We start from the raw sequence: 19,260 nt of genomic DNA on the forward strand, positions 1-19,260 counted from the left end.
CTGCTGGTGCGATCGTCCATGAAAGACCATTAAACTTTTTGTGATGGTTTCCATTGCCGTTTTCACTCTTTGACTTTTGCAATTTTCTTGTTTTTCTATTTCATGTAAGACCATTAAACTTTCTGTGATGGTTTCCATTGCTGTTGTCGTGGAATTATGCGGGTTCACTTCAGTCTAGATAGCATGATATATACATGCTTATAATTCTTGATCATTTCTGACTGCCTGCCTCAGCAGGGTCAACCACCTCAGCTTCTACGATTTCAGGGACATGGGGCTGGGTTCTTGCGGGATAAGATTGACCAGAATATGCAGACCATTTACCGGTTAGAGCCATACCCATCATCTCATATATCTTCCCTCCAAGCTGCGATGGATTATCAGGCTGCGCGCATACAAGCACATCAAGAAATAATGTCACACGTAAAGTTAAAATAGCCAATATATGCAGCACCTTGATCACATTAACAACTCAACTTCAATGACTTTCAAAACAATAGTATTAACCGAGCTAATGAACTTATTGTAAAACCACTGGAAACCAAAGCTGCATCATAGAGAAGGTCAATAGCTCTGAGGGCATCTTGATCATCAGGGTTTGTTTTGAATGCAGCCTGAAAATTACGTAGAGTACATTGTTAATTTGTTATGTAAAATCCTCAAAATTTGTCATTAAGTATATGATAGAAAGGAAGACCCACCTTTCCATGTTTGTAGGCCAACCAAATTTTCCTGACACCAGAACACAGGGTGAAGAGCTTAGTCTGTTTGAAATTTGCACACTTGCAACTTTATCCCCAAATGTTTCTTAATCCAGTCACAAGTTTGGCCAAATTCCTGTTTCATCTCCTTTTCCCTTTCTTCATTCTTATCACCTGTAGAAACAACAAATCAAATTTAACTAGCTATAAAGAAGAACCAAGCCATGATGAATCCACTGAAAAACAAGGACTACTAAATATTTGGTTGATGAAAATGCTGATACCATTGACTAAATGAGCATTTTCCCAAAACATGAAGTATATCAAGCATTTGGGATATGTTATTCCCATACACCACGCAATAGGAACATACATAGATCCAAGTCTTCCTTGCTAATATCAACAAAATTCTTTTCTTTATATGACTTGAGGTTTTGAATAGCAACCTCATTAATTGGATCCACTAGAAACAGTACCTAAGAAAAAATCACAAACACCAATATTAAGAAATGATATAATTAATCCGTACAAAGTTATAAACTTAGGAAAGAAAACAAACTTATACTTCAAGATCCTTCTCTGCAAGTCTCTCCAAGAAAGGTGTGTTCTTTGCACTATTCACACTATCGGCTGCAATGTAATAAATATCTTTTTGATCAGGCTTCATGTTCTCAACATATTCATCTAAGCTGATCAGTTCTTCTTCACTTTGGGATGAGAAAACCTAAGCAATGGAGCGATGCGTTTGTGATTCTCACGATCTTTAATACAACCCAGTTTCAAATGTTTGCCAAAATTCTCCCAGAACTTCTCATAGTCCTGCATACAAAGCAAGACATTTAGTCAAACCAATAAACACATATAGACATACGGATAGTATTAGTGAATCTAAGTTAACACAATTTATCCTATGTAGAATGGGATAATGGCAAAATGTGTACAACTAAAATTTGTCAAAATATGAACATACCTCCATGTTATGACTCATAGATATCCCCAAAATCATGTCAAAAGCTTTCCGAACTAAACGTTTCCTCATAATCCGCACCTTCATGAAACATGGAAAAAAGGATAAGCAAGATGAAGAACCCCCTCACTCTTTCATGGACGATCACACCAGCAGCGGCCATGGCTTCCACCTTGCATTTTGATGAAATAGGGCTCACTCATGTTTACGGCGTCGTTTTGGCCATTAAGGGACGAATTTGTCCACTAATAATTTGTCCCAGTCCACTTCAGCAAGTGTAACGGACACGTCATTCTTCACTCCTCCATGTTAGCGGACTCCGTTGTCGTTTTTGGCTCAAAATGGATGGAGGGGTATAATTGTCAGCCGTTTTAAAACGTAAGGAGTCGAAATGTATTTTTCAATCTTAAAGGACGAAAATGTCATCATTTTAAAAAAGTTAGGGACCTATTTGTCTTTTACTCATGATTTTTTTAATCTACGTTAATGACGGTAAACTTTATAGTGTTACTGTACGGTATTGGTTGTAACTTCAAATATTTGTTGATAAACATATGAGCCTTTAGAAATTTGAGGCACAATTTATTAATGATGTCGCTTGTATTCTCATGTTTGGGTTTGTTTCTAATTGACAACAAGGTTATTGAATCGTAATTTATAAATCGAATCTTTAGGCCAAAATTTGAATCGTTAATTGTATATGGTTTGGAATCGTAAGATTAAAAAACATAATATAAAATTACAATATATAATATTTTACATAAAAAATACAAAAGCAATAATATAAATCATTACTCAAGTCATATATACTCTAAAAAGTAAAGATAATTCCGGATAAAATCTTAAATATAATTAAAAAAAAGTATTCACACTGAAAATAAGTAGAATGCACTGTTTGTTTGTTTCGATGCTTGAATTTTTCTTTCGTGGGCCTTTTAGAACCCAACAAAAACATCGCAACACACAACACTCTTCCCTGATTTCATAGATAATCGTTCTAACGTCAAAAACAAAAAAATATACCTTGTGGTTCCCTGCTTCTTGAAAATTCTTTGCTTGCTTTACTTGCTGGTCAAAGAACATCCACGCGGAACCCTCTTCATTTGCTTTCCGCCACCAGCTGCCAGGGCCTTGTGCTTGTGCAGCGACCTCATGCTTAAGCACGTTCTGAATCATTGTTCGAGCTACGATTCACAATTTGGATTTAACTCGTATGACAATGACATTGAATCGAACATTTTGAGGCATGTGTAATTCAAACCAACGATTTGAATCAAAGATCCGAACTCGTATCTCGACTCGCATGATTCACCATTCGGAATCGTGCGATTCTTCCTTGATTGACAGCACAAGCATCAACTATGGATGTATTTCAAGAGTGGGAGATTATGATCTTTTCCAAATGTTCAAATTAATGTTTTGTTAGTTTGGAATTGGTTGTAATGCACTAAGTTGTCGTCGAAATATACTTGTCAGTGTGGATGTTGCAAGCTAGATTTGCACTGATATGTTACAGAATGCAACAATGTTTAGTCTTTTCTGCTTTGCCCATAATGTATTTGTTTATGAGGATCTTGAAGTCTGATGGATGCCAATTTTCCGATCAATCAGAGCAATGACTGTTCTTATGGGAAGAACTACTTAGCTTGAAGAAGTTAAATGAAGATGGTAGTTAATATGAAAAGAGTAAGCAAATATTATTCTTTTTGGCTTTGAAGTAAAAAAGTATAGCTACTAGGGGTGTTATCGGTTCGATTTTCACAGAGTACCAATCAATCAGTTTGCTGTCTATGTAACAATTGAAACAAACCAAAAGTGATTTGGTTCGATCAATTTTTTTGGTTTTTAAATCCTAACTAATAGAAAATGAATCTCCGTAAAATGATGTTCAAAACAATCAATAAACTGAAATAACATTACGTTACATTTAAATTCAACACAATTTCAACTCATTCCAACAACTAAACATAAAACAAACACATTTGTTAAGTCTAAAATTTTCATTTCAATCATTATTAAGCCACTTCTTTGGTTCGGTTCAGTTTCTGTCAAGCTAACCGAAAATTGAACCGAACCGATCGGTTTAATTTGAAAAAAACAAAAAAAAACCAATTTTTTTAGTTTTTTATTCGGTTGTTATAAATTTTGGCTCGATTTTGTGGTAAATTTTGGTTCAGTTCGGTAACTTACACCCCTAATAGCTACACAAGCAGTAACAAGTATAGCAAGGTAAAATTACTAAGCATACAAATTGATAAGCTCATAAGAAATAAGTTGACAAGATGGTGATTTGGATAAATTAACTAGTTTCAATTTTTGATTTGGTTAAAATTAGATAAACTAACTAGTTGTAATATTTAACTTAGCCAAATAACATAATAGCAAATCATGTTATAAACGATTAAGATGATAAGGCTAAGTTGATATTTATTGTCATGCAAATCAACAGAGCTTTTCATGGGCAAAGGAGAGCTATAGCTCTTTCAAAGTTTTATTAAAAATTAGTAATGCCTTTAATTCGATAAAATTAGCCAAATTGATTAAACTTTGTAATATCAATTCATGTACACGAGTTCAACTCCCACAATTCCCATTCACTTCCAATTTTTTCGTTTTGGACAGTAAACTTTTTTTTTTTAAATTTTAAATTTAGCTTGTTGCATTCATGGGCATTGGGCTTACCTAATTTGATAAAAGCTAATAGAATGCAAACTACACCTATTGACCCTATCTCAGTTACTGAGTATCATCAACTCCGTAGGAAAAAAAAAGTTTAGCAATTTTAATCCATAAAAAAAATTAGCAATTTAGCAATATCACCCGAACAAGAGAGATGAGTTTGACGAGCTTATCCATATCAAAAGGATCTGTACAATTATTTTTTATTTGGTTTAAATCATCTAGGCAATTTCAATTATCTTTTTATTGAGATTTTTTGTGCTTTAATCAATACTTCTTGGAGTTGCCTTGTGCTTTGATTATTATAGAAAATTAGTGAAAGATGTTAGGCATGAACAAAGAAGAAGATGGATAATCAAAGAAACCTTTGAAGAAGCAAGGAAGTTGTCAAAAGTTGGAAACAAACCAAAGAGAAGTTCAAAAAGAATTTATAACCCTAACCTCTTCATACTCCACAAGAAAACCTTGAGCTACAAAGCTCCAAATGAGGTGATTCCAGTTTCATGCGTACGCATCCCTCATGTGTACCAACAACTAGTGCAGCAGGAAAGGAGGTCAAGCGTAGCCAACGAGCTATAGCTCAAATGGAATAGTCTCCCCATACTCACTTAGAGGTTGCGGGTTTGAGTCTCCCTATCTTTGGTTAAAAAAAAAGGAGGTCATGCGTACGCATCCCTCATGCGTATGCATGACACCCAGTTCTCATAGAAAAATACGAAGTGTGAAAAAACTTATATGTGCAGCGTATGGCAACAAACACGCCACTTCCCTTGTAGCCTCTAACCTTCATCCAAGGCACAATTCACAATCAATCAAAATCACAAAGGACCCATTAACAAGCAAGAATTTTCTAGAGATAGTTAGGAAATTTGAATTTGATGTAATTTGAATTTAGTTTGCATTTGAATTTTAGTTTTAGAGTAATATAAATATCCATAGATGATATATTGTTGGGGCACCTCTACCCATTTCTTTAGGCACATTCTTCATACATTCTCTTTTTCTTCTTCACAATTCTTCTCTTATACATACTTCAAACCCATTTTTCTTTTTCTTCAATTATGAGGAGTTAACTCCTCCATTAAGGAGAGGAGCTCTATTGAATAATAATGAATTGATGTTATCTTTCTCTTCTTTTTGATTCAAGCTTTGTTGTTCTAAGAGAGCATTTTATTCTTCATCACAAGGATTCAAATCTATTGGGAAATAGTTTGAATCTCACTTGAATTCTATGAGAACTTGGAAAAGGGATCATGGGAATTGATCTTGAAACTCTCCTCTCATCATTCTTTTGATTATGGATTTAGAATTTGATAAGTGATGAGCGGATATTTTATACGCTTTTGGACATTAATTTCATAGTGTTTTGGTTATGTTTTGTTAAGCTTTATTAATTTTTAGTAGGTTTTTGAGCAAAAATCCCTTTTTGGATGATACTTTGAGTTTTTTGTATTTTTCTTCTATTTTTAGGTGATTTTGGGTGATTTTGGCAAGTTTTGGAAAAGCCTGATTCAGAGACAGAGAAAGGAATGCAGATGTTGTCAGATTCTGACCTCCGTGCATTCAAACGAGCATTTCTGGAGTTACAGAGAAACAATTGATGCTCTCTCAACGGCATTGGAAAGACAACTTCCAGAGCTTTCCAGCAATATATAATAGTTCATACTTATCTTTGGAGATGATGGCCTAAAACAGGCGTTGAACACCCACCAGACCCCCTGCCCGGCGTTTCAACGCCCCAAAGGGAGCAAGATGGCGTTTGGATGCCCAAAAGGGAGCAAGCTTGGCATCCAATGCCCCAAGAGGAGTCCCAGCACGTGGAGTGACCCCAACCTCATCCCAAACACTCCCCAAGTGGGCGCAAGAAGTGGATTTTCGCACTAAGAGTCTAGTTTATCTTATTTCTGTAATCTTTAGTTGTTAGATTAGTATTTAAAGGAGAAGATCACCCATGTTTAGGATCTTCGACCTCAACTTCTTTCACCCTATTTTCGAATTACATTACTATTTTCTGTAAGGTTTAAGCAACTAAACCTCCTAAGTTAGGGTTAGGAGCTATGCTAATTCTCATGGATTAATAATATTACCGTTTCTATTTCAATATGTCCGATTCTATTCTCTCATGCATTCTCGTTATTCAATCTCAATGAATTGGGGGTGAACCGTGACATTCATCCTTGTTCTACATGGGTTCCATGCAAGTCCTGACCCGGATAACATTGAACTAAAGCTAGAGAATGCATTGCGGATTCCAAGAGCGTAACTGGGCAACTTTGGAGAAGACACAATTGAATGAGGACAATCTCGTGTTCAAGGTTCATAAATCTCACCCTACATCAGTTAGAGAAGGCAAAATTGACAAGCACTTAGTGCTTCCACCACTTTTCATAGTATAGAGCCTAAAGAGCCCCTAGACACCAACTCTAACTTTGGTGTGCAGCAACCATCATCAAGCTCTGAGAAGGACGGCTGTAAGAAGAAAGTGCCTAAGGGCTGGAGGGGCAAGAAGATCCCCACTGAAGATCTCTCACCTAGAATGAGAGTGGTCTTCACTGACAGTCCAGTCATTCAACACACTATGAACAGGATCCTGTCTCTAGAACATGTGGAGTGATGAACGAATTTTGTGTGGTAAAGAATTTCACAAATGAAATCTCGTTGAAAGTATAGTTTCTAAACCAACAAAGAATCCTTTCATACAAATATTTGGTTGTCACAAGTAACAAACCCCTATAAAAATAAACCGAAGTATTCAAACCTCAGGTCGTTCTCCCTAGGAATTACAATGAAGTGTTCTTGTTATTGGTTATGAAGTATCTTTGGGGTTTTTGAGATAAGAAACAAGAATTGTAAATGGCAAAAGAAATAGACTAACAACTAAGAGAGCTCTTGGTAAGGAATGAGAAGTGGAAGTCCTATCCGCATTATCACATCAATTAAGATGAGAATTGTGTATTGCTCCCACTTAGTTAACCTCTAACTATGAAGGAAAGTCAAGTGGAGGAATTAACTTGATATCACAAGTCCTAGCCACATCTAGATGAAAGACTAGCTTTAGTGACATTCAAGTCAATTAGCAACTTCCAATTATCAATCAACAAAGGAATTAGATAACTCAAGAGTCACAAATTACTCAACCAAAGCAAAGAGGAACAAAACCTACCTTATAACTATAAGAAACATTTTAACAAACACATAGAAGGCAATAAAGGCAAACATTATTAATTGCAAGAATTAAAGGAATGTACAATTACAAAAGCAATAGATTAACAATAGAAAGGCAAAACAATTATGAAACAACAAAGAACTTACCAATTGCATTGAAGAAGAAATGTAGATCTACAAAAAAATTCATAAACTACAACTAACAATACGAAGAAACTACAAGGGAAGTAGAATGCTACAACTACAAGGGAACAATTAAAGATGAAAAAGGAAATTGGAAGAGAAAAAGAAGTAGATCTAGATCTAAGAACCAAGAACCCTAATCTAGAGAGAGGAGAGAGCTTCTCTCTCTAGAAACTAACTAAAGCATGATGAAAACTAAACTCTAACTAATTCTATACTACCTAATGACTAAGTCACTCATCCCCCATCAATCATTAGGTTAAATAGCATCAGAAATGAGTTGAGTTGGGCCCAAAATGCTTCAGAAATCGCTGGCCACAAGTTGCCTTTAGTGAGTCACGTGCAGTTTCCCATGTGTACACGTACATCACACGTACACATTCTTAAATGCCAGACAACTATGGAAAAATTTATATCATTTTGACACCCCAAATGTTAGCTTTCCAATGCAACTAAAACTACCTCATTTGGATCTCTGTAGCTCAAGTTATGATCGATTAAGTGTGAAGAGGTCAGGATTGACAACTTTGCGATTCCTTCATTTCTTCATGAGTTCTTCATTTCTACATGTTTTTCCTTCATTCCCTCAATCCAATCTTTATCTCCTAAACCTGAAATCACTTAACACACATATCAAGAAATCTAATGGAATCAAGGTGAATTAAATTTAGCTATTTTAAGACCTAAAAAGCATGTTTTCACTCTTAAGCACAATTAAAGGAGAATTTACAAAACCATGCTATTTTAGTGAATAAATGGGAGAAAAGTTGACAAAATCCTCTAAATTCAACACAAGATAAATCCTAAAAATGGGGTTTATCATGGAGCTCATCCATGAGAACACAGGAAGGAAGTTCACTGTACGGGGAAATTCTGTGCCCCTACCATTCTCCGTAAAGGAGCTGTCTGTCAAGCTAGTGATGGTAAAATATTTCTATTTTTATTTCTTTTAGTTCGTTTTCATTTGAGTTTTACTAGTTTATTTTCATAATTGTTTCCTTTGATTTCTAATATTTGTGATCATGTACAGTACTTAGAACAAGAAAAAAAATAGAGGAAGAGGACGAGCAGAACACACTGGGGTGACCCCTAATTGGCGTTGAACGCCAGCCAGGGGGTAACAAGGGTGTTCAATGCCCTACAAGGACTAGAGACCTGGCATTGAATGCCACCCAGGGGGTAACAAGGGTGTTCAACGCCCTAGAGGGAGCAGAGACCTAGCGTTGAACGCCAGCTAGGGAGCAAGGCTGGGTGTTTAACGCTCACAAGGCGGCAGGGAATTCGAATTCCCTAGCCTCTCAGGACCAGTGGGTCCTACAACATCTCCACCTACCCCACCTACCCCCCCCACACACACACATACACACACTCTCTCTCTCTCTCTCTCTCTCTCTCCTTTGTATTCCTTGAAACCCACACCTCACTTTCCCTCTTCCCAATCCACACACTTCCCTAAATCCATCATAACTCCCACCAAGCCCCACCCACTTCAAATTCAAAAATTTCCCACCCATTTTCCTCTCTCATGACTGAACCCAACCCTAGCCCACCCCTATAAATAAGCCATCATACAACCCTTCAAACACACACCTCATATACCATAACCCCCACTTGGCCGAAACCCTATGTCTCCCTATCTATACTATTCTCTTCTTCTTCTACTCTCTTCTGCCCTGTTGTTCATATTTGCTCGATGACGAGTGGTGCATGAATCCCCACACTTTCGTACAGCTATACCAGCAAGTGCACTAAGCGAGTCAGGCTCGATCCCACGAGGATTGTGGTTTGAAGCAAGCTATGGTTATCTTGTAGATCTTAGTCAAGCGAATCAGAAAGTTGTTGGTTGGATTGATGCAAGGGCAATCAGTAATAGGAATATTGTATAAATTACTTTTTATATTAAATGGAATAATAATAGGAATATAGTTAAGGATTGGAGTTGCTTTGTCTTTCTGAATTAACTCTGGTATTATTGTCTTCTTTGCTTGTGAGTGATTTCTTCTATGGCAGGGTGTATGTGATCAATGCCATGGGTCGTGGTTATCAATCTTCTCTATTTCAGATTAAACACCATTGGCCGTGGTCATCCAATCTGAACAAGGGTAAAGCTCTAGCAGTTCATTCTCTTGGTGATCCTACTCAAAATGCCACAGACAAAGTCAAATTTTTCATATCAGAGAATGCTGCTTCTTTGGGTTTTAGCCTCTACCACAGAGACCCTAATCTCCCTAAAATTTGGCTGAACTGGTGTCTCAAGAAGTCCCCAACAAAGTCGTGGATTAGCCGTCTGAGAGATGTATAATCAAGCGGGCGCTTCGCACTTTTGGTGGACGAAATTGTGATTCCTTTGTTATTGTATTTTGTAAAATTCATTGCTTTTTCAACTATGTGTGGACACAACTCCGTTCAACTTAACCAGCAAGTGTACCGGGTCATCCAAGTAATACCTTACGTGAGTAAGGGTCGATCCCACAGAGATTGTTGGTATGAAGCAAGCTATGGTCACCTTGTAAATCTTAGTTAGGCAGATTAAATTGGTTTATGGATTTTCGAATAATTAAAAATATATAGAAAATAAAAGGGATAGAAATACTTATGTAAATCAATAGTGGGAATTTCAGATAGGCGTGTGGAGATGCTGGAATCCTTTCGAATCTCTGCTTTCTTATTGCTTTCATCCAATCCTTCTTACTCCTTTCCATGGCAAGCTGTATGTAGGGCATCACCATCATCAATGGCTACTTTTAATCCTCTCGGAAAAATGGTCCTATGCGCTGTCACTGCACGGCTAATCGTTTGGAGGCATCACCCTTGTTGATGACTACATCCCATCCTCTCAGTGAAAATGGTCCAAATGATCTGTCACAGCACGGCTAATCATCTGTCGGTTCTCAATCAGGTTGGAATAGAATCCATTGATTCTTTTGCGTTTGTCATCACGCCCAGCCTTCAGGAGTTTGAAGCTCATCACAGTCATTCAATATCGGAATCCTATTCGGAATACCACAGACAAGGTTAGACTTTCCGGATCCCCATGAATGTCGCCATCTATCTAGCTTATACCATGAAGATTCTGTTGGGGAATCTAAGAGATATGCGTCCAGCCTAGAGTAGAACGGAAGTAGTTGTCAATTACGCGCGTTCATAGGTGAGAATGATGATGAGTGTCACGGATCATCACATTCATCAAAGTGTTGTGCAACGTATATCTTGGAATAAGAATAAAGGAGAATTGAATGGAAAGTAATAGTAATTGTATTGAAACATGAGGTACAGCAGAGCTCCACACCCTTAATCTATGGTGTGCAGAAACTCCACCATTGAAAATACATAAGTGAAAGGTTCAGGCATGGCCGAATGGCCAGCCCCCTGAATGATCAAAAGACCAAATGATCAAAGACTAAACAGTCAAGAGATTAAACTGTCAAAAGATGTCTAATACAATAGTTAAATGTCCTATATATACTAGACTAGCTACTAGGGTTTACATGATGAGTAAGTAATTGATGCATAAATCCACTTTCGGGGCCCAATTGGTGTATGCTTGGGCTGAGCTTGATCTATCCACGAGCTGAGGCTTTTCTTGGAGTTGAACTCCAAGTTATAACGTGTTTTGGGCGTTCAACTCTGGATCATGACGTGTTTCTGGCGTTTAACTCCAGACAGCAGCATGTACTTGGTGTTCAACGCCAATTTACGTCGTCAATTTCCGAATAAAGTATTTACTATTATATATTGCTGGAACGCTCTCGATGTCTACTTTCCAACGCCATTGAGAGCGCGCCATTTGGAGTTCTGTAGCTTCATAAAATCCATTTCGAGTGCAGGGAGGTCAGATTCCAACAACATCAGCAGTCCTTTTGTCAGCCTTTTTCAGAGTTTTGCTTAAGTCCCTCAATTTCAGCCAGAAATTACCTGAAATCACAGAAAAACACACAAACTCATAGTAAAGTCCAGAAATGTGAATTTAACATAAAAACCAATGAAAACATCCCTAAAAGTAGCTTGAACTTACTAAAAACTACCTAAAAACAATGCCAAAAAGCGTATAAATTATCCGCTCATCACAACACCAAACTTAAATTGTTGCTTGTCCCCAAGCAACTGAAAATCAATTAGGATAAAAAGAAGAGGATATACTATAAATTCCATAATATCAATGAATATTAATTCTAATTTAGATGAGCGGGACTTGTAGCTTTTTGCTTCTGAACAGTTTTGGCATCTCACTTTTTCCTTTGAAGTTCTGAATGATTGGCTTCTCCAGGAACTTAGAATTTTGGATAGTGTTATTGACTTTCCTAGTTAAGCATGTTGTTTCTTGAACACAGCTACTTATGAGTCTTGGCCGTGGCCCTAAGCACTTTGTTTTCCAGTATTACCACTGGATACACAAATGCCACAGACACATAACTGGGTGAACCTTTTCAAATTGTGACTCAGCTTTGCTAGAGTCCCCAGTTAGTGGTGTCCAGAGCTCTTAAGCACACTCTTTCTGCTTTGGATCACGACTTTAACCACTCAGTCTCAAGCTTTTCACTTGGACCTTCATGACACAAGCACATGGTTAGGGACAGCTTGGTTTAGCCGCTTAGGCCTGGATTTTAATTCCTTGGGCCCTCCTATCCATTGATGATCAAAGTCTTGGATCCTTTTTACCCTTGCCTTTTGGTTTTAAGGGCTATTGGCTTTTTCTGCTTGCTTTTTCTTTTTCTTTCTATATAATTTTTTTTCGCCATTTTTTTTTCGCAAGCTTTTGTTTTTCACTGCTTTTTCTTGCTTCAAGAATCAATTTCATGATTTTTCAGATCATCAATAACATTTCTCTTTGTTCATCATTCTTTCAAGAGCCAACAGTTTTAACATTCATAAACAATAAGATCAAAATTATGCACTGTTCAAGCATTCATTCAGAAAACAAAAAGTATTGTCACCACATCAATATAATTAAATTAAATTCAAGGATAAATTCGAAATTCATGTACTTCTTATTCTTTTGAATTAAAACATTTTTCATTTAAGAGAGGTGAAGGATTAATGGATTTTATTCATAGCTTTAAAGCATGGTTACTACATACTAATGATCATGAAGTAGAGACACAAAACATAGATAAACATAACATAGAAACCGAAAAACAGAAAGAAATAAGAACAAAGAATGAATCCACCTTAGTGGCGTTTTCTTCTTGAAGGACCAATGGTGCTTTTTGAGCTCCTTTATGTCTCTTCCTTGCTTTTGTTGCATGATTCCTAGTAATTTTGGTGTTCCTATCCTTAGTTGCTCCCAATAATTGTGTGGAGGGCAATTTATCCCCTGAGGTATCTCAGGGATCTCTTGATTTGCAGTCAAATGTTCTACCACTGAGCTATAAACCCTTTAGATGAGTCTTTCCATCTCCCATGACTCAGAGGTGGAAGCTTTTGTCTTCCCTTTTCCTTTTCTAGAGGATTCTCTGGCCTTAGGTGCCATTGATGGTAATGGAAAAACAAAAAGCTTATGCTTTTACCACACCAAACTTAAAATATTGCTTACCCTCGAGCAAGAGAAGAAAGAAGAGAAGAAGAAGAAGAAGAAAATGGAGGAGAGTGAGGGGAGATAGATTTGGCCAAGGTAAAGTAGAGGGGGTAGTGTTGTGTGAAAATGAAGTAGAATGGAAGGGTATATATAGGGAGAAGGGAGAGGTTAGGTTCGGCCATTTTGGGTGGGATTGGTGGGAAAATGTTTTGAATTTTGAAGGTAGGTGGGGTTTGGATGGATGTGAGTGGTGAATATGTGGGGAAGAGAGATTGAGGTGATTGGTGGGTTTTGGGAAGTGTGATATGGGGAAGAGTAAAATAGGATTAGGAGGTGGGAATAGTAGGTGGGGATCCTGTGGAGTTCACAGATCCTGAGGTGATCCTGTGGGGTCCACAGATCCTGAGGTGTCAAGGAATTCCATCCCTGCACCAAATAGGCATGTAAAATGCCTTTGCACTCCATTCTGGCGTTTAAACGCCAAGTGGTGCACGTTCTGGGCGTTCAACGCCCATGTAAAGCATGTTTCTGGCGTTGAACGCCAGTTTCATGCTTGTTACTGGCGTTCAGCGCCAGCTTTTCCTCTAGGCACATTCCTGGCGTTCAAACACCAGGATGTTGCTTGTTTCTGGCGTTCAGCGCCAGATTCATGCTCTGTTCTGGCATTGAACGCCAGCCAGATGCTTCTTACTGGCGTTGAACGCCAGTCTGTGCTTCCTCCAGGGTGTGATTTTTCTTCTGCTGTTTTTTTGATTTTGTTTTTAATTTTTATATTTTTTTCGTGACTCCACATGATCATGTACCTAATAAAACACAAAATAACAATAGAATGAAATAAAATAAAAATTAGATAAATAAAATTGGGTTGCCTCCCAACAAGCGCTTCTTTAATGTCAATAGCTTGACAGTGGGCTCTCATGGAGCCACAAGGTGATCAGGTCAATGTTGTATAGTCCCAACACCAAACTTAGAGTTTGGATATGGGGTCTTAACACCAAACTTAGAGTTTGGTTGTGGCCTCCCAACCCCAAACTTAGAATTTGACTGTGGGGGCTCTTCTTGACTTTGAACTGAGAGAAGCTCTTCATGCTTACTCTCTTTTGTCACAGAGGGATGGCCATGTGCCTTAAACACAAGGTAGTCCCCATTCAATTGAAGGACTAATTCACCTTTGTTGACATCTATCACAGCTCCTGCTGTGGCTAGGAAAGGTCTTCCAAGGATGATACATTCATCCTCTTCCTTCCTAGTGTCTAAGATTATGAAATCAGCAGGGGTGTAAAGGCCTTCAACCTTTACTAACACGTCCTCTACTATTCCATAAGCTTGTCTCAATGATTTGTCTGCCAGTTGTAATGAGAACAAGGCAGGTTGTACCTCAATGATCCCCAACTTCTCCATTACAGAGAGTGGCATAAGATTTATCCCTGACCCCAGATCACACAGAGCTTTTTCAAAGGTCATGGTGCCTATGGTACAAGGTATCAAAAACTTGCCAGGATCTTGTTTCTTTTGAGGTAGAGTTTGCTGAATCCAGGTATCTAGTTCATTAATGAGCAAGGGAGGTTTACTTTCCCAAGTCTCATTACCAAACGACTTGGCATTCAGCTTCATGATAGCTCCTAAATATTGAGCAACTTGCTCTCCAGTCACATCTTCATCCTCTTCAGAGGAAGAATAGTCTTCAGAGCTCATGAATGGCAGAAGGAGATTTAATGGAATCTCTATGGTCTCTATATGAGCCTTAGATTCCTTTGGATCCTTAATAGGAAATTCCTTCTTGCTTGAGGGACATCCCAGGAGGTCTTCCTCCCTAGGATTTTCGTCCTCCTCCTCCCTTGTGCATTCAGCCATATTGATTATATCAATGGCCTTGCACTCTCCTTTTGGATTCTCTTCTGTATTGCTTGGGAGAATACTGGGAGGAGTTTCAATGACTTTCTTACTCAGCTGGCCTACTTGTGCCTCCAGATTTCTGATGGAGGATCTTGTTTCACTCATGAAACTGAAAGTGGCCTTTGACAGATCAGAGACTAGATTGGCTAAATTAGAAGTGTTTTGTTCAGAATTCTCTGTCTGTTGCTGAGAAGATGATAGGAAAGGCTTGCTATTGCTCAGCCTATTGCGTCCACCATTGTTAAAGCCTTGTTGAGGCTTTTATTGATCCTTCCATGAGAAATTTGGATGATTTCTCCATGATGAGTTATAGGTGTTTCCATAAGGTTCACCCATGTAATTAACCTCTGCCACGGCAGGGTTCTCAGGATCATAAGCTTCTTCAGAAGCTGCCTCTTCAGTACTGTTGGATGCATGTTGCCATCCATTTAGATTTTGAGAGATCATGTTGACCTGTTGAGTCAACACTTTGTTCTGAGCCAATATGGCATTCAGAGCATCAATTTCAAGAATTCCTTTCTTCTGAGGTATCCTATTATTCACGGAATTCCTCTCAGAAGTGTACATGAATTGGTTATTTGCAACCATGTCAATGAGTTCTTGAGCTCTGCAGGTGTTTTTTCTTTAGATGAATTGATCCACCTGCAGAATGGTCCAATGACATTTTCGAAATTCAGATAGACCATAATAGAATATATCTAATATGGTCCATTCTGAAAACAGTCAGATGGACATCTTTTGGTCAGCTGCTTGTATCTTTCCCAAGCTTCATAGAGGGATTCACCATCTTTTTGTTTGAAGGTTTGAACATCCACTCTCAGCTTGCTCAGCTTTTGAGGAGGAAAGATTTCCAAGAAAGCAGTGACTAGCTTATCCCAGGAGTCCAGGCTATCCTTAGGTTGTGAATCCAACCATATTCTAGCTCTGTCTCTTACAGCAAAAGGAAAAAGCATGAGTCTGTAGACTTCAGGATCAACTCCATTCGTCTTTACAGTCTCACAGATCTGCAAGAACTCAGTTAAAAACTGATAAGGATCTTCAGATGGAAGTCCATAAAACTTGCAGTTTTGTTGCATTAAAGCAACTAGTTGAGGCTTAAGCTCAAATTATTGGCTCCAATGGCAGGAATGGAGATGCTTCTTCTTCCATCAAATTTGGACGTTGGCTTTGTGAAGTCACCAAGCATTCTCCTTGCATTATTATTATTTTCGGCTGCCATCTCCTTCTCTTGTTCGAAAATTTCTGAAGGTTGTTTCTGGATTGTTGTAATTTAGTTTCTCTTAGTTTCCTTTTCAGAGTCCTTTCAGGTTCAGGATCAATTTCAACAAGAGTGCCTTTTTCCCTATTCCTGCTCATATGAAGAGAAGAAAACAAGAAAAAAGAGGAATCCTCTATGTCACAGTATAGAGATTCCTTTATGTTAGAAAAAGAAAGGGGAGAAGAATGTAGAAGAGGGGATTCAGATATTTAGATGGAGAGAGGTGAAGAGAAGTGTTAGTAATTAAATAATTAATAGAACAAGAAAGAGAGGGAGAATTTCGAAAATAATTTTAAAAAGGTTAGTAATTTCCGAAAATTAAATATAAGATATAATTAAAATTAAAATTTAGAACAAAAAGAATTTTTGAAAAAGAGGTGAGATATTTTCGAAAATTAGAGAGGAAAAAGTAGGTGGTTTTGAAAAAGATAAGAAACAAACAAAAAGTCAAATAGTTAGTTGAAAAAGATATTAAAATCAAATTTTAAAAAGATAAGAAGATAAGAAGTTAGATAAGATATTTTAAAATCAAATTTTGAAAAAGATAAAATTTTGAGAAAGATAAGATATAAAAGATAAGATAAGATACGTTTGAAAAAGATTTAATTTTTAAATTAAAATTTAATTACTTCACTAACAAGAAACTACAAGATAAGATTCTAGAATTTAAAGATTGAACCTTTCTTAACAAGAAAGTAACAAAATTCAAATTTTTGAACTAATCACATTAATTGTTGGTGAATTTTCGAAAATTTGATATAAAGATAAGAAAAAGATTTTGAAAATATTTTGAAAAAGATTTTTTTGAAATTTTCGAAAAATAGAAAAAAAATGAAAAAGATATAATTTTTGAAAAAGATTTTGAAAAGATAAGATTTTTAAAATTGAAATTTTGACTTGACTTGTAAGAAACAACTAATTTTGAAAATTTTTGACCAAGTCAACCCAAAATTTCGAAAATTTGGAGAGAAAAAAGGAAAATATTTTTTGATTTTTGAATATTTTAATTATGAGAGAGAAAAACACAATTATGACCCAAAACATAAAAATTTTGGATCAAAACACATGTATGCAAGAACACTATGTTAAGATGAACACCCAAGAACACTTTGAAGATCATGATGAACATCAAGAACATAATTTTGAAAAATTTTGATGCAAAGAAACATGCAAGACACCAAACTTAGAAATCTTTAATGCATGGACTCTAACAAACGAAAAATGCATATGAAAAACAACAAACAACACAAAACAAGAAAACATCAAGATCAAACAAGGAGACTTGTCAAGAACAACTTGAAGATCATGAAGAACACTATGAATGCATGGATTTTTCGAAAAATGCAAGAAACACAAAATATTTTTGATTTTTATGGTTTTATTAATTTTTTTAGATTTTTATTAATTTTTTCGAAAATAAAGTTTAGAAAAACAAAAAATAAAAGAAAAAATTTTGAAAAAGATTTTTGAAAAGAAAATTACCTAATCTGAGCAACAAGATGAACCGTCAGTTGTCCATACTCGAACAATCCCCGTCAACTATGTGTGGACACAACTCCGTTCAACTTAACTAGCAAGTGTACTGGGTCATCCAAGTAATACCTTACGTGAGTAAGGGTCGATCCCACAGAGATTGTTGGTATGAAGCAAGCTATGGTCACCTTGTAAATCTCAGTTAGGCAGATTAAATTGGTTTATGGATTTTCGAATAATTAATAATAGAAAATAAAAAGGGATAGAAATACTTAGTCAATAGTGGAAATTTCAGATAGGCGTGTGGAGATGCTGGAATCCTTTCGAATCTCTACTTTCTTATTGCTTTCATCCAATCCTTCTTACTCCTTTCCATGGCAAGCTGTATGTAGGGCATCACCATCATCAATGGCTACTTTTAATCCTCTCGGGAAAATGGTCCTATGCGCTGTCACTGCACGGCTAATCGTTTGGAGGCATCACCCTTGTTGATGACTACATCCCATCCTCTCAGTGAAAATGGTCCAAATGCTCTGTCACAGCACGGCTAATCATCTGTCGGTTCTCAATTAGGTTGGAATAGAATCCATTGATTCTTTTGCGTTTGTCATCACGCCCAGCCTTCAGGAGTTTGAAGCTCGTCACAGTCATTCAATACCGGAATCCTACTCGGAATACCACAGACAAGGTTAGACTTTCCGGATCCCCATGAATGCCACCATCTATCTAGCTTATACCACGAAGATTCTGTTGGGGAATCTAAGAGATATGCGTCCAGCCTAGAGTAGAACGGAAGTGGTTGTCAATCACGCGCGTTCATAGGTGAGAAAGATGATGAGTGTCACGGATCATCACATTCATCAAAGTGTTGTACAACGTATATCTTGGAATAAGAATAAAGGAGAATTGAATGGAAAGTAATAGTAATTGTATTGAAACATGAGGTACAGCAGAGCTCCACACCCTTAATCTATGGTATGTAGAAACTCCACCGTTGAAAATACATAAGTGAAAGGTTCAGGCATGGCCGAATCGCCAGCCCTCTGAATGATCAAAAGACCAAATGATCAAAGACTAAACAGTCAAGAGATTAAACTGTCAAAAGATGTCTAATACAATAGTTAAATGTCCTATATATATACTAGACTAGCTACTAGGGTTTACATGAGTAAGTAATTGATGCATAAATCCACTTCCGGGGCCCACTTGGTGTATGCTTGGGCTGAGCTTGATCTATCCACGAGCTGAGGCTTTTCTTGGAGTTGAACTCCAAGTTATAACGTGTTTTGGGCGTTCAACTCCGGATCATGACGTGGTTTCTGGCGTTTAACTCCAGACAGCAGCATGTACTTGGCGTTCAACGCCAATTTACGTCGTCAATTTCCGAATAAAGTATACACTATTATATAGTGCTGCAAAGCTC

The 19,260-nt window shown here is 37.2% G+C and overlaps 1 non-coding gene and 1 pseudogene across 1 annotated transcript; one reads left to right on the top strand and one right to left on the bottom strand.

The window, feature by feature from the left end:
- Nucleotides 1-211: 211 nt before the first annotated feature.
- LOC130949740 (heat shock protein 90-6, mitochondrial-like) lies at nucleotides 212-2,844 on the bottom strand (annotated as a pseudogene).
- Nucleotides 2,845-15,823: 12,979 nt separating this feature from the next.
- On the top strand, nucleotides 15,824-15,930 carry LOC130952646 (small nucleolar RNA R71). The gene has a single exon (XR_009074823.1). It is a non-coding gene; the product is annotated as a small nucleolar RNA R71 (small nucleolar RNA).
- The last annotated feature ends 3,330 nt before the right edge of the window (nucleotides 15,931-19,260 follow it).

Source organism: Arachis stenosperma, chromosome 9, assembly GCF_014773155.1.
Source record: "Arachis stenosperma cultivar V10309 chromosome 9, arast.V10309.gnm1.PFL2, whole genome shotgun sequence".
Taxonomy (NCBI): domain Eukaryota; kingdom Viridiplantae; phylum Streptophyta; class Magnoliopsida; order Fabales; family Fabaceae; genus Arachis; species Arachis stenosperma.